This window comes from Diaphorina citri, unplaced genomic scaffold, assembly GCF_000475195.1.
Source record: "Diaphorina citri unplaced genomic scaffold, Diaci psyllid genome assembly version 1.1 scaffold2440, whole genome shotgun sequence".
NCBI classification, from domain to species: Eukaryota; Metazoa; Arthropoda; class Insecta; order Hemiptera; family Psyllidae; genus Diaphorina; species Diaphorina citri.
Window position 1 is genome coordinate 6,024 of NW_007379862.1, and position 13,446 is coordinate 19,469.

Below are 13,446 nucleotides of genomic sequence, written 5' to 3' on the forward strand. Positions count from 1 at the left end.
TATGACACATCTAAAGGTATTTTTTATTTATATAAAAAGGGTGGGGTAAATTTCACCCTCTCTCTCTCACTCTCTCTCCGCTCCTCTCCCCCTCTGCTCTCTCGTGTGATAAATATATTCTGGTTCGTTTTATAAAAGTAAAAAAAAAAAAATAACTTTTTAGCAAAAAAGTAATAACAAAGCGGGGAGAGAGAGAGAGAGAGAGAGAGAGAGAGAGAGAGAGAGAGGAAGTCTCCTCCTTTCCCCCTCTCTCTCCCCTCCGCCTTCCTATATATTTCACCACAATTTCTCCCCACAGTATTTTTCGTTTTTTCTTCCGTATATTTAAATTAAAGTACTAAGCGGTTTTCAATTTAGCATAAATACACCCCCTCTCTTCCCTGCTCTCTCTCTCTCTCTCTCTCTCTCTCTCTCTCTCTCTCTCTCTCTCTCTCTCTCTCTCTCTCTCTCTCTCTCTCATAGTGGCTTGAAGTAATTGAATGGAAGGGGATATACATGGGTATGTGAAGGTATTGGAGCGAGAGAGAGAGAGAGAGAGAGAGAGAGAGAGAGATGGAGAGAGAGAGAGAGAGAGCTTTATTAGTTATGCTGAAAAATATGTTACACCATTTTTTGGAATTAAATAAATTTGTGAATAAATCCGTAGGATAATTTCCAGTACATAAGTCTACCGGTCTTGGTTTAACAGACAATAAATATCCAAATGCTCTGAAATACCCACAAAAATTATGAAAAGGCTCTCAGCTTCACCACAAAAAGTTATTTATTTAGCTAGGTACACACATAGCAATGAGGCCATGTGTAAATAGGTAAGTACCTATTTTCATAATTTTCAGATTAGATTAACTATCTATAAAGTTATCCAATTTTTAGAATTCTTCATGAGGCCTTCCGGGTCTTTTCTTTTAATACCGTTTTCTTAAGGGGTCAGCAAGAGGTCTACAGTTTACTGAACGACTAGAAGTGTCTATACATTGTAGACAACTTATGTGCATACATAAAATACATAGACTCTAAAGTCTAAATAAATAAATAATACTTAAACCATTCATTTTCCTCATTGAAAGAAAACTCATTTTCCACACTGAAAACTTTGTTTCCTTTTATACACCTTTTTTCTTTCAATACTTAAACCATTCATTTTCCTCATTGAAAGAAAACTCATTTTCCACACTGAAAACTTTGTTTCCTTTTATACACCTTCCTTTTTTTCTTTCTTTAGTCTTTGTTTTTTTCTTTTTCTATTACTTCTACTTGTTTTTGTTCTTGTTCTTTTGCCTCTTCTTCTCCTTCTTCTTCGTCTTCTCCTTCTTCTTCTTTTGCCTCTTCTTCTTTTGCCTCTTCTTCTCCTTCCTCTTCCTCTTCCTCTTCGTCTTGTGGTCTGAGGATAAATCTACTCTTCTCTTTATCCTGGCGAGTAGTTTAGTTTCTTTGTAAATTATATTTTTGGTACTTGTTTTTGTTCTTGTTCTTTTTCTTCTTCTTCTCCTCCTTCTTCTTCTTTTGCCTCTTCTTCTCCTTCTTCTCCTCCTTCTTCTTCTTTTGCCTCTTCTTCTTCTTCTTCTTCTTCTTCCTCTTCGTCTTGTGGTCTGAGGATAAATCTACTCTTCTCTTTATCCTGGCGAGTAGTTTAGTTTCTTTGTAAATCATGGGTTTTTGTTTGTTGTTATCAACGAGAAAATATTTTTTTCCTCGTTGCAATAATCAAACAGCTGATTTTAAAATATGTGAGTGGCGCGAATTCAAAAATAAATATTCACCATAGGTACCTACTTTTATTTAAGAGCTTTACATATTCCGCATTGCGGTTTTTTTCATTATTAAAGTTTGCTTAGTTTGTTGCCTAGTTTTGACAAGTTTCAATTACAAAGATTGTCCCAGGCATTCCAGGCAATAATCATGATATCATGCCCTGTTGTAATAAAATAGTGCAGGTGATATTTCATGGGGATGTAGTAAAGGAAGACGTTTAGAAAATCAACCTGACAACAACAGACAAGACCGACCGTGTCAAATGGAGGTAGGGATGCGACGAGGCCAAATACCGACTTGGGTATAAGTGGCCATGGCAGTAAGTAAGTAAGGTGATATTTCAACCTTTTGTTCCGCAGAATTCAGAGTGATTTCCCCCTCGTATCTCCGGCACTGATTGAGAGCTATTTAACTCCAAGTTCTACACAGGCTATGAGGTGTTGGGGCGGTGCAGTGGCGGCATTCTATTGAATTGCAGCGGACATACCAAATGATAACGAATTTATCTCCGTCAAACCGCCACGCCGCACCTTGATGAAATTGGAATAAAAAAATACAAATAATAACTCGCTTTTTTTCGCCTTCTTCTTCTTCTTCTTCTTTTTCTTCTTCTTCCTTTTCTTCTTCTTATTCGTCTTCTTTCTTCCTTCTTCTTCCTTCTTCTTCCTGCTTCAGATGGATTTTGTGCAAGATTTGACTTCGAGCGCCGACGGTCTGTCGGTATCCCGGTCCCGGCCTTGGAGCCCTATAATGGAGCCCTGAGGCCCTAGAAAAACAGCGAGTATTTCCCTATTTTTATCAATTAAGACTTGGAAGAGGTTTTCATTCTGGGCAGAGGGAAATTTGGACTGACCATCAGAAATATTAGTTAGGCCATTTTCTTTCCCTGATTCGTAAGGAGTAATGATGACTAACAATTCCATGATTTCTAATCAATAAGCTTTATAAAAGCATAAAAATAGTTAAGTATTTAAAAGGATCAGTTTTCTCCTAGAGGCATTGCATTCCTCCATCTTAGTTACAAGCCTGACTTTTATAAAAGTCCCACAGGGAAAATAAAATTCTTTTGCGAAGAAAAAAACAAGTTGTTTTACATGTAGTCTGTTATCAATGCGGATTACCAATGTATTTCACCTTCACATAAAACATATTAACACGAACTTTTTTTGCTTTGAATTTATTTTGAAAGGGTGTTTATTAGGTGCATTAAAATAAAGAAAAAAAAGAAAAACTTATTCACATAAAATCATAAAAGAAGTTTTTAAAGTTGTCGATGTAATTATGCCAACACATTTGAGAGAGCAATGGTACTTCTAAGTATAACTTAACGTAGGTAATGGCTTACCTTATTTTCTATTTGACTAGGGTTCTTAGTAACAACTAAGAACCCTAGTCAAATAGAAAATAAGGTAAGCCATTATCTAATTTGGGTGTCTAATATGAATCTAATTAATAATAATTAACGTAGGTAACTATCGAAATCTCTTCTTTTCAGCGAAAGTTGAAAATTCATTAACAAAATCACATCATTTTTTTAATCGTGAAAAAGTCAACTGTTTAAATAAAACGATATCAAATCTTCAGCTCCTTTTCTTCTTCTTCCTTCTTCTTCTTTTTTTATATTCTTTCAAACACTGTGAAGTGAACACTGACTGGCTTACATTTTTTTTTTTTTTTAACTCTCTTTTACTGATTGCTTTCTTTCATTTTGCATATCACGATTTTTTTCTTTTAAAAGGAAAATATTTAGATCTTTTTTTCTTTCTTTTTTTACTAGAAAAATAATTAGTCATTTTAGACAGGGATTTACCCCTTCCCCGTCTGGTCCATCAGCAGTTGGAAGATTTTATGCTGATTTAACAATCGCTTCTTTTTTTTTTCTTACTGCTGAATATTATAATTAATATCTTTCCGTTTGATAGAGGAAAAAATTGTGGAAGGGAGTGAGACGTTTTTTTTTTTTTTTTTTGCCTAGTGTTAAAGAAGAAGATGAAGGAGGAGGAGAAGATAAGCTACATTGAAAGCCATAGGCATTCAAAGATGTCAAATTGTGATTTGCCCGTACTGTATACAACTATACATAGGTACGGTATATTGTCCTGGGAATCAATTTATCAATACCGTGGACAAAATAATTATCATTTATTGGTGGATGTGACAAAATCCACATCTTCAATCTCCACATATTTAGCACAATTGATTCAAAAGTGAACTGTGGGGTCCACTATGAACATTTGGGGCACAAAAATGCCAAAATGTAGGACATGGGCACCCGACAGGTCCATAGATTTGGAACTTTTTTCCCGAGAAAATTACCTATTAGATTTTTTCTCTCTTCTCACTTTGTCACCATTTTTTTTTTCTTTTTTCCGACAAGCTGATATGTTGTGTATAATATTTTCTTTTTCTTTCATTATTGGAAATCTCTTTCTCTCTCTCTCTCTCTCTCTCTCTCTCTCTCTCTCTCTCTCTCTCTCTCTCTCTCTCTCAAGAAGAAGAAGAAGAAGAAGAAGAAGAAGAAGAAGAAGAAGAAGAAGAAGACGAAGATGAAGAATAAGAAAAAGGAGAAGAAGAGGAAGAAAAAGTGGCCCATATATAGGTACGTATAAAATGTTAGCAAAGATTATATTATGTACATATTATTAGGTTATTTTGTTTGCCATGTTTTTTGCTACAAAGAGACAAAACAAAGTCTTTACCTCTTTGACATCAAAAGTCAACAAAAAAGGAGCTGAAACTTGAATAATCTTTTATGTCCAAAGTAAATGAACTTGAAACTCTACAGTTGATAAGGGAACCTTTTGAAAGAAAAGGTGAGATAGAATGCACATATTATATACTGGTAAATTTGTTCAATAGAGTGGACAAAGGTATTATGAAGATATTTAAACATACCTACCTAAATAATGACTTATAAATATGTACTGAACAAAAGAACGTAAATCGTAAAAACAAGTTTGAAAGATACATAACTTCTACATACTTTTGTTGTTTTTGTTTACACAATTTTGGATACGAATGATTAAATAGGTGAGTTGGCCTTTGTTTTGATCTGAGGTTATTCATTGGAAAGATTGAAAGGAAACAATAGTAGGTACCTACCTATTGGAGATGCAAATTTCTTCAATCCAGACAAATTACGTCACATTTGTGCAAAATAACCTTTGCCAATAATGACAGTTAATGGGAAATCAAAATTTGAACAACAGCTTTGACTTGGAAATATCATCTCCTGCTGCAAAAGTCACTTGAAATCAAAAGTATTTGTGGATGTACCTATAAAAAAATATCTACCTATTCAGAACAGAAAAAGACTTTTCTCAAGAAGTTTGCTTCAAATCAAGAGAGGTAAGCAAATAAGTATACACAATTCTGCTGCAAAAGTCACTTAGAATCAAAAGTATTTGGATGTACCTATAACAAAATATCCACCTATTCAGAACAGAAAAAGACTTTTCTCAAGAAGTTTGCTTCAAATCAAGAGAGATAAGCAAATAAGTATACACAATACCTACGAGTAGCTACATTTGAAGTACCCACCTATCTAGATATATCTTCTAAAGCAGGTAATACTGAAAAAATAAAGAAAAAAACATCTCAACACAGACATAGACAAACCTATTTCCAGGCACACAGGATATATCTTCTAAAGCAGGTAATACTGAAAAAATAAAGAAAAAAACATCTCAACACAGACATAGACAAACCTATTTCCAGGCACACAGTGAAGGACTTTCAGGGGGGCGTGGCAGTGTAATGAGTAATGAGCCACAATTAAACATCGAGCCATGGCGTGACAGGCCAAGGAAAGTTAATGTTGGGCGTTCGTTCTTTGGGCGTCATTGTGTACTTTTTTATATGTATACTTCAAGAGTAACCTATCTGAAAAATAACTACCCAAGTTCTCCTTCAAAGAGAATTATTTTGTTTCTTCAAGAAGTCCTGTCCGGCCTTTGACCTTAAGAGCGCATTTGATACTTCTTCCTCTAAAACACGATTTGTTGAAGGCTTTTTTGCTGGATGGAGATGTTTTCTATGAGTTGGTCATTTTGGGCTTTATAAATTTAAGTTTCTGTTTAGCTCAAATGCCAGATCTTCTGCGTGAAGATGCACTTCTTCTTCGGCTCTCAGCAAGGATCGGTTTTGGGACCATACAGTCAAGAATATGACTTGGTCTGATAGTATTTTGACCTCACCAATCTCACCATGCTACACGTTGCTGAAGTTGAGTGTTCTGCATTAACAATATTATGTTTAGTCCTGTCCGGCCTTTGACCTTAAGAGCGCATTTGATACTTCTTCCTCTAAAACACGATTTGTTGAAGGCTTTTTGCTGGATGGAGATGTTTTCTATGAGTTGGTCATTTCGGGGTTTATAAATTTAAGTTTCTGTTTAGATCAAATGGCAGATCTTCTATGTGAAGATGCACTTCTTCTTCGGCTCTCAGCAAGGATCGGTTTTGGGACCATACAGTCAAGAATGTGACTTGGTCTGATAGTATTTTGACCTCACCATGCTACACGTTGCTTAACTTGAGTGTTCCGCATTAACAATATTATGTTTACAAAAACCGTATTGTCAGGTCTTTACTCGTGAAAATCATTTGATGAAAGGGATATTTTAACAGTTGATCAAAGGAGTTTGAAGAAATTAGCAGCTGTACCTCCCTATACCTATTATCCAGTGTTTTAAAAAATGGTTATACAACTGGTCTTTAGAACAGAACTTTTGTTGCCAAATCATAACAAAATCTCCTTTTCTTTTCATCTTTTCAACAACAAATCTGAAAAATCTACAATATTCATTGAAAATTTGAAATCAGTTTAAATGATCTTTGCTTCCAGTTTTTCGAAAACGAAGGGAGAGCAAAAATTGTAGCAGAGAGAAGAGAGAAAAAAAGATTATGTTTACAAAAACCGTATTATCAGGTCTTTACTCGTGAAAATCATTTGATCAAAGGCATTTTAACACTTGATCAAATTAGTTTGAACAAATTAGCAGCTGTACCTACCTATATACCTATTATCCAGTGTTTTAAAAAATGGTATACAACTGGTCTCTAGAACAGAACTTTTGTTGCCAAATCATAACAAAATCTCCTTTTCTTTTCATCAACAAATCTGAAAAATCTACAATAATCATTGAAATCAGTTTAAATGATCTTTGCTTCCAGTTTTTCGAAAACGAAGGGAGAGCAAAAATTGTAGCAGAGAGAAGAGAGAAATAGTCATAACAAAATCTCCTTTTCCTTTCATCTTTTCAACGACAAATCTGAAAAATCTACAATATTCATTGAAATCAGTTTAAATGATCTTTGCTTCCAGTTTTTCGAAAACGAAGGGAGAGCAAAAATTGTAGCAGAGAGAAGAGAGAAAAAAAAGAGCAATATCTGAAAGATTCAATATAAATAGCATGTCATTAATATTATGGAGAACATCACAACACAAAATATTGCACCATCTTTATGCTTTTATAAATATAAAGGTGACTGCCAGTGGCGAAGCCTGGAGGTCGAAAGCTGGATGCAAAATTCGTTTGTGGTTTATTTTGAAGGGCACTGTCGAAAATGGATGTCACAAAAAATAATTAGATTATTCGGTAGAAAATATTCAACTGTTTATCTATTTATTTTAATTAATATTTAATTTCCATCACATACCTACTTTTATTTAAGAGCTTTACATATTCCGCATTGTGGTTTTTTCATTATTAAAGTTTGCTTAGTTTGTTGCCTAGTTTTGACAAGTTTCAATTACAAAGATTGTCCCAGGCAATAATCATAAAATAGTGCAGGTGATATTTCATGGGGATGTAGTAAAGGAAGACATTTAGAAAATCAACCTGACGACAACAGACGCGACCGACCGTGTCAAATGGAGGCAGTGATGCGACGAGGCCAAATACCGACTTGGGTATAAGACTATAAGTGGCCATGGCAGTAAGTAAGGTGATATTTCAACCTTTTGTTCCGCAGAATTCAGAGTGATTTCCCCCTCGTATCTCCGTATCTCCGGCACTGATTGAGACTATTGAGAGCTATTTAACTCCAAGTTCTACACAGGCTATGAGGTGTTGGGGCGGTGCAGTGGCGGCATTCTATTGAATTGCAGCGGACATACCAAATGATAACGAATTTATCTCCGTCAAACCGCCACGCCGCACCTTGATGAAATTGGAATAAAAAAATACAAATAATAACTCGCTTTTTTTCGCCTTCTTCTTCTTCTCCTTTTTCTTCTTCTTTTCTTCTTCTTCTTCCTTTTCTTCTTCTTATTCGTCTTCTTTCTTCCTTCTTCTTCCTTCTTCTTCCTGCTTCTTCTTTTTTCTTCTTTTTCTTCTTCTTGCCCACATGATGATAATGCAGTCTTGGAGTGAGCGATTTGTGAAGAGAGATGGATTTTGTGCAAGAATGACTGCGAGCGCCGACTGTCTGTCGGTATCAAGTCCCGGCCTTGGGGAACTATAATGGAGCCCTGAGGCCCTAGAAAAACAGCGAGTATTTCCCTATTTTTATCAATTAAGACTTGGAATTTAGAGAGACAATCATTTATTAATGAACTACCCTCTTTGGATTGCCACACAGTTGCATGTGTAAGTCGGTATCCTTCAAATTCCTGAATTTTTTTAACCGATTTTTCTTCTTCTCTCAAATGCCTATTTCACGTCCAAATGCCTCCGTTACACGTTTGATAGACTATAGCGATTTCACTTTTCCTCATGTGTAAGTCGGTATCCTTCAAATTCCTGAATTTTTCGATTTTTCTTCTTCTCTCAAATGCCTATTTCACGTCCAAATGCCTCCGTTACACGTGTGATAGACTATAGCGATTTCACTTTTCCTCGAATGCCGATATTTACAGTCAAATGCCTCCGCCGCCACACGTTTGGCAGACTACCTAAAGCGATTTCGCTTCTGTATTTCACGTAGGTGTAAGTTCATTTACAACCTCGTAATTTACACTCGGTTACATTCCAAAGCATTTTCTGTTATTGCAAAAAAAGAGGGGGAAATATATCTGCCAGAGAGAGAGAGAGAGAAGAGAGGGAGAGACGGCGATGGAAATCTTTGAAAAATATTCAAAAAGGAAGTCGACAGGGGGGGAGAAAGCCACCACAATAAGATAAGTCAGGGTTCTTTTTATTTTGTCAGGGACATATTTGAAAAAATGGCCTAATTGAAGATCTTGGCATTTGCTATATTAAAAAAAAAGGATTTCAAGGAATTTGAAACACAAGGAGCTTTTCTTGATTATTCTAATTTTCCCTTTTTTTTCAGATTTTTCCCTTTTTTTCTGCCCGAATATTTTGAGTCACCCTGTACAAGGTTATTGTTTATTTTACACCGTACTCCCTGCTGGGAGATTATCTTCGGGAGAAGTAGAGGGATTATCTGTTCAGGGGCAGATTATCTCTTCTTGAAGGAATCTCAACAGTAGCAAACCACAGCGCAATGAATTTCAGGATTTTTTCAGGGGCTATACTAGGAATATTTCTGACCTCACTATGTATGTTTATTATTTTATTCATGCCTATACTTTCATCCATTTATTTGTGTTTATAAATTAACGGGAAATTCCTTACTCATAGGTTCCGCTTAAGACTTTGTAATTATGCCAACAGTTTTTATTATTATACCTTTTTATGTATTTTTAGGTAAATAAACAATAGATTTACACATTCACAAATACCTAGACTATCAAAAATTGAATTTGATACCTTTTATTTGATGATTTGGTGTTATAGTGACACATCCACTTATCTTCGGTTTGCGTTGCTTATGATCTTTCAATGTTATTGATGTTGTTTTCATGTATGTTGCTGAATTTCTCTAAAGATTTCTCTAAATAATTCCAAAATAAATTAATCCAAACATTCCAAACCCTTTTAGGATTTACAGAAAAATCACCCCTGAATCATCCATAAAAAATATTTATATAATCCCTTCCTCTTTTTATTTCTTCTAAATGTTATGCTAAAAAATTCACAAAGGGCCCATGTTTTTTATTGACCTTTTTCTCTCTATTATGGTTTTTTGAAGTCTTTGTAAGTTGTACCAAGGAAATCATTGCATTCTGACTTGTCTTTGTCATTTTTTGTTGCATTGTTTGTTGTTGTGTCCATTTGTTTGTTTATTTTCATTGAATCCTTTCAAATGTATTCACACATGATGAATTATTCTAATTCCCTGGTACTCGTACAATAATTTATTGTTCTATGACAAACAGTGCTAAGATTGCCACATCCACTAATGTCTGTGTTTTATAAATGGTGAAAATGTTACATCCACTACTGTCTATTTTATCCTATGGTGAAATTGTTACATCCACTAATTTTCTAAACATGTCAGCCAATATTCTAAAAACAGTCACAATTTTACTATCAAATAACTTCCGGTCGGTAAGGGTAGGCATTTAGTTTTTAGTCCGTCCTCCCTTTACTATTACAATAGTAATAAAAAGGTATAAGGGACGGACTATTGTATTCGCTTCGGTGTCTGTCTGTCAGTCTGTCCCCATAGAAGGACTTATCCAAAACTGGTCGACCTAAATATCAAATTAAAGGTCTTTTTACCAGGATCACGAAAATGGTGGTGCAAATTTTGTCCAGAAAACCATAAAGCCAAAAAACCAAAAACCGAATCAGGAAGAAAAAAGGAGCAAAAAAGATGTTTTAAATACAAATTTTTCTGTATGGAAATCGTAAATTAGAATGCAAACTGTTTTTACGATCGAATAAAATACGGGCTAAAAAATTCCCGGGGGGACGGGCCCAGCTTGTTTTACGTTATTAGGTAGGTAGGTACCTTTTACAATAAAATTTGCGTTTAAAGTACAGAAATGTAAAAAAGATCCTCACACTGAAAATGAAATTAAAACGAGAGAGAGAGTAGAAAAAAGACAAGTACCTACATAGGTAGTATAGAAACGTAACGAAAACAGAGTAGTACCCAAGAGAAAGAGAAGGAATAAAGGGAAAAGGGAAAATACAGGATGGAGAGAAGGGAGAGAAGGATTTTTAGAGAAAGGGAAGAGAGGACAAAAGAGAAAGGACACGGGATAAAGGGGCTGTGGAGAGGGAAATTTTTGGAGAAAGGGAAAAAAAGGGAGGGAGATTAGGTTAAGTTGATGAGGCATGGAATTTTTATTACTCCGGTGACACTTTGCTGGAAGGGCTCCTTACTTTATATTTACTAGCTTTTTTTACTTCTTCTCCTTCTCCTCCTCCTCCTCCTCTTCTTCTTTCTAATCCACCTCCTTTTTTTCGTGAGAGATCGATCACTGGTGGATTTCTTTTTCTATAAGAATTTTTTCATCCGAAACAAATCCTGATAAAGAATTCCAAAGGACATTGGAAAAATGTCCTTTGAGACAAATCAGTCTTTAACTGTCCAGGCGTCCTGTCTCTTAGGAAAATATCAATTTACTGTTTGAAACAAAGTCAAGAAGGAATTGAGTCCAATTTCAACATAGGACAGTGGAAATGTCCTTCTAGTGTCCTTTGAGACAAATCAGTCTCTAACTGTCCAGGCGTCCTGTCTCTTAGGAAAATATCAATTTACTGTTTGAAACAAAGTCAAGAAGGAATTGAGTCCAATATCAACATATATTGTCGATTTTTCAACCAAAATACAGAAGTGTACCATATTTTCATGTCAATCGGCAAAGTCGGCAAAGCAAAAATGGCTCAAACAAAAATTAGCTACAAGATTTGACCCGTACAAACAAACAAAGATCAAAGATCTCAAGCTGAATAACAGCATGTAAAAAAAGACCAACAAAAACAAACAAAACAACAACAAATAAACAAGACACAAGACACCTAAGCCCACAGTAAGGAAACATCCCGAAACAAGAGAGGGGACAGTTTCGGACAACATAAATTCAGATAATATTATTATCCCGATTTCAACAAATTGTCAATTTTTCAACCAAAATACACAAGTGAACCATATTTTCAAGTCAATCGGCAAAGTCGGCAAAGCGAAAATGGCTCAAACAAAAATTAGTTACAAGATTTGACCCGTACAAACAAACAAAGATCTCAAGCTGAATAACAGCATGTAAAAAAAGACCAACAAAAACAAACAAAACAACAACAAATAAACAAGACACCTTTCAACATATATTGTCGATTTTTCAACCAAAATACAGAAGTGTACCATATTTTCAAGTCAATCGGCAAAGTCGGCAAAGCAAAAATGGCTCAAACAAAAATTAGTTACAAGATTTGACCCGTATAAACAAACAAAGATCTCAAGCTGAATAACAGCATGTAAAAAAAGACCAACAAAAACAAACAAAACAACAACAAATAAACAAGACACCTAAGCCCACAGTAAGGAAACATCCCGAAACAAGAGAGGGGACAGTTTCGGACAACATAAATTCAGATAATATTATTATGTAAATAAAAAAAGACAAGACGTGGTAAATAATTTCATTTTAAATGGGTGTGGAGAGCTTCAAGAGGGATAAAAAGGGACAGGGGAGAAACAGAAAGGGGGGAAAGGATGGAGGAGTGGGAATTTAAGAGAAAGAGAAAGGGGGAGAAGGGTAGAAAGGGAGAGATTTCAGTGAGAAAAGAGCAGAAGAGACAGGGAATTTCGAGGGAGAGAGGGTCGAAAAAGGGAGTGGGTCAGATAAAAAAAGGGGAGAGAGAAATTGGGAAAAGGACAGAGGAGTGGGAATTTAAGAGAAAGAGAAAGGGGGAGAAGGGCAGAAAGGGAGAAATTTCAGTGAGAAAAGAGCAGAAGAGACAGGGAATTTCGAGGGAGAGAGGGTCGAAAAAGGGAGTGGGTCAGATAAAAAAAGGGGGGGAAAGGAAGTTAGATACGGGAGAAAAGGCTTGGACGACTTTTTTTCCCTTTTCTTTTTATCAAAGCCATAAAAGAAGGAAGTTAGATACGGGAGAAAAGGCTTGGACGACTTTTTTTTCCCTTTTCTTTTTATCAAAGCCATAAATTTATGTACTTCTGACACTGGAGTGGACATTATGGTCACCCAAACTTGTAACCTTTAAAGAAAACTCATGTATTGTGTGTGAAGGGGACAAACGGCTGGGAGGGAAAAAATGGAGGGAGAGGAGGGAGGAAGATGGTCTGTTTTTTTTACCTCCGTTCGTCTTTTTTTTACCTCTCAACGTCCTTTTTAACTTTTTATGAATTTAAATGGCCATTATTTTTTACTTTCTGTATTTTAAGAGTATGTACCTACATTATTTTATCTTTCATTTTGAGGGATAACTATTTCCTGTTAAGGGATAACTAAGCAGCGTCAAGAGTCTATGACTATGGCTGATTGAAATGGCCTGAAACACATCCACTGCCCCCCTCCAAAACACTCCAAAATCCTCCCTAATTCTTGGAAATCCTTCCTTTGTTAAAATTTTGGCCTTCCTTTGCATTTTTTTACGTACCTATAAGGAGGAGGTAGGACACCTTTTTAAAAAATCACATTTTTCCAGAACTTTTTTTTCTAAATAACCTTTTCCTTTTTTCCTCTTCCTGGGTGAAAGTTATTTTTAATATTGTCTCCTTCAGAAGTGCATACAGGCTTCCTCTTTCCTTTTCTCTCTCTCTCTCTCTCTCTCTCTCTCTCTCTCTCTCTTTCTCTCTTCCTTCTTTTTCTCTCTCTGCCTTAACAAAAAAAAAACCCTTCCAAAATTTATTTCTGGTTCAGCATGCTAGCCCGAAA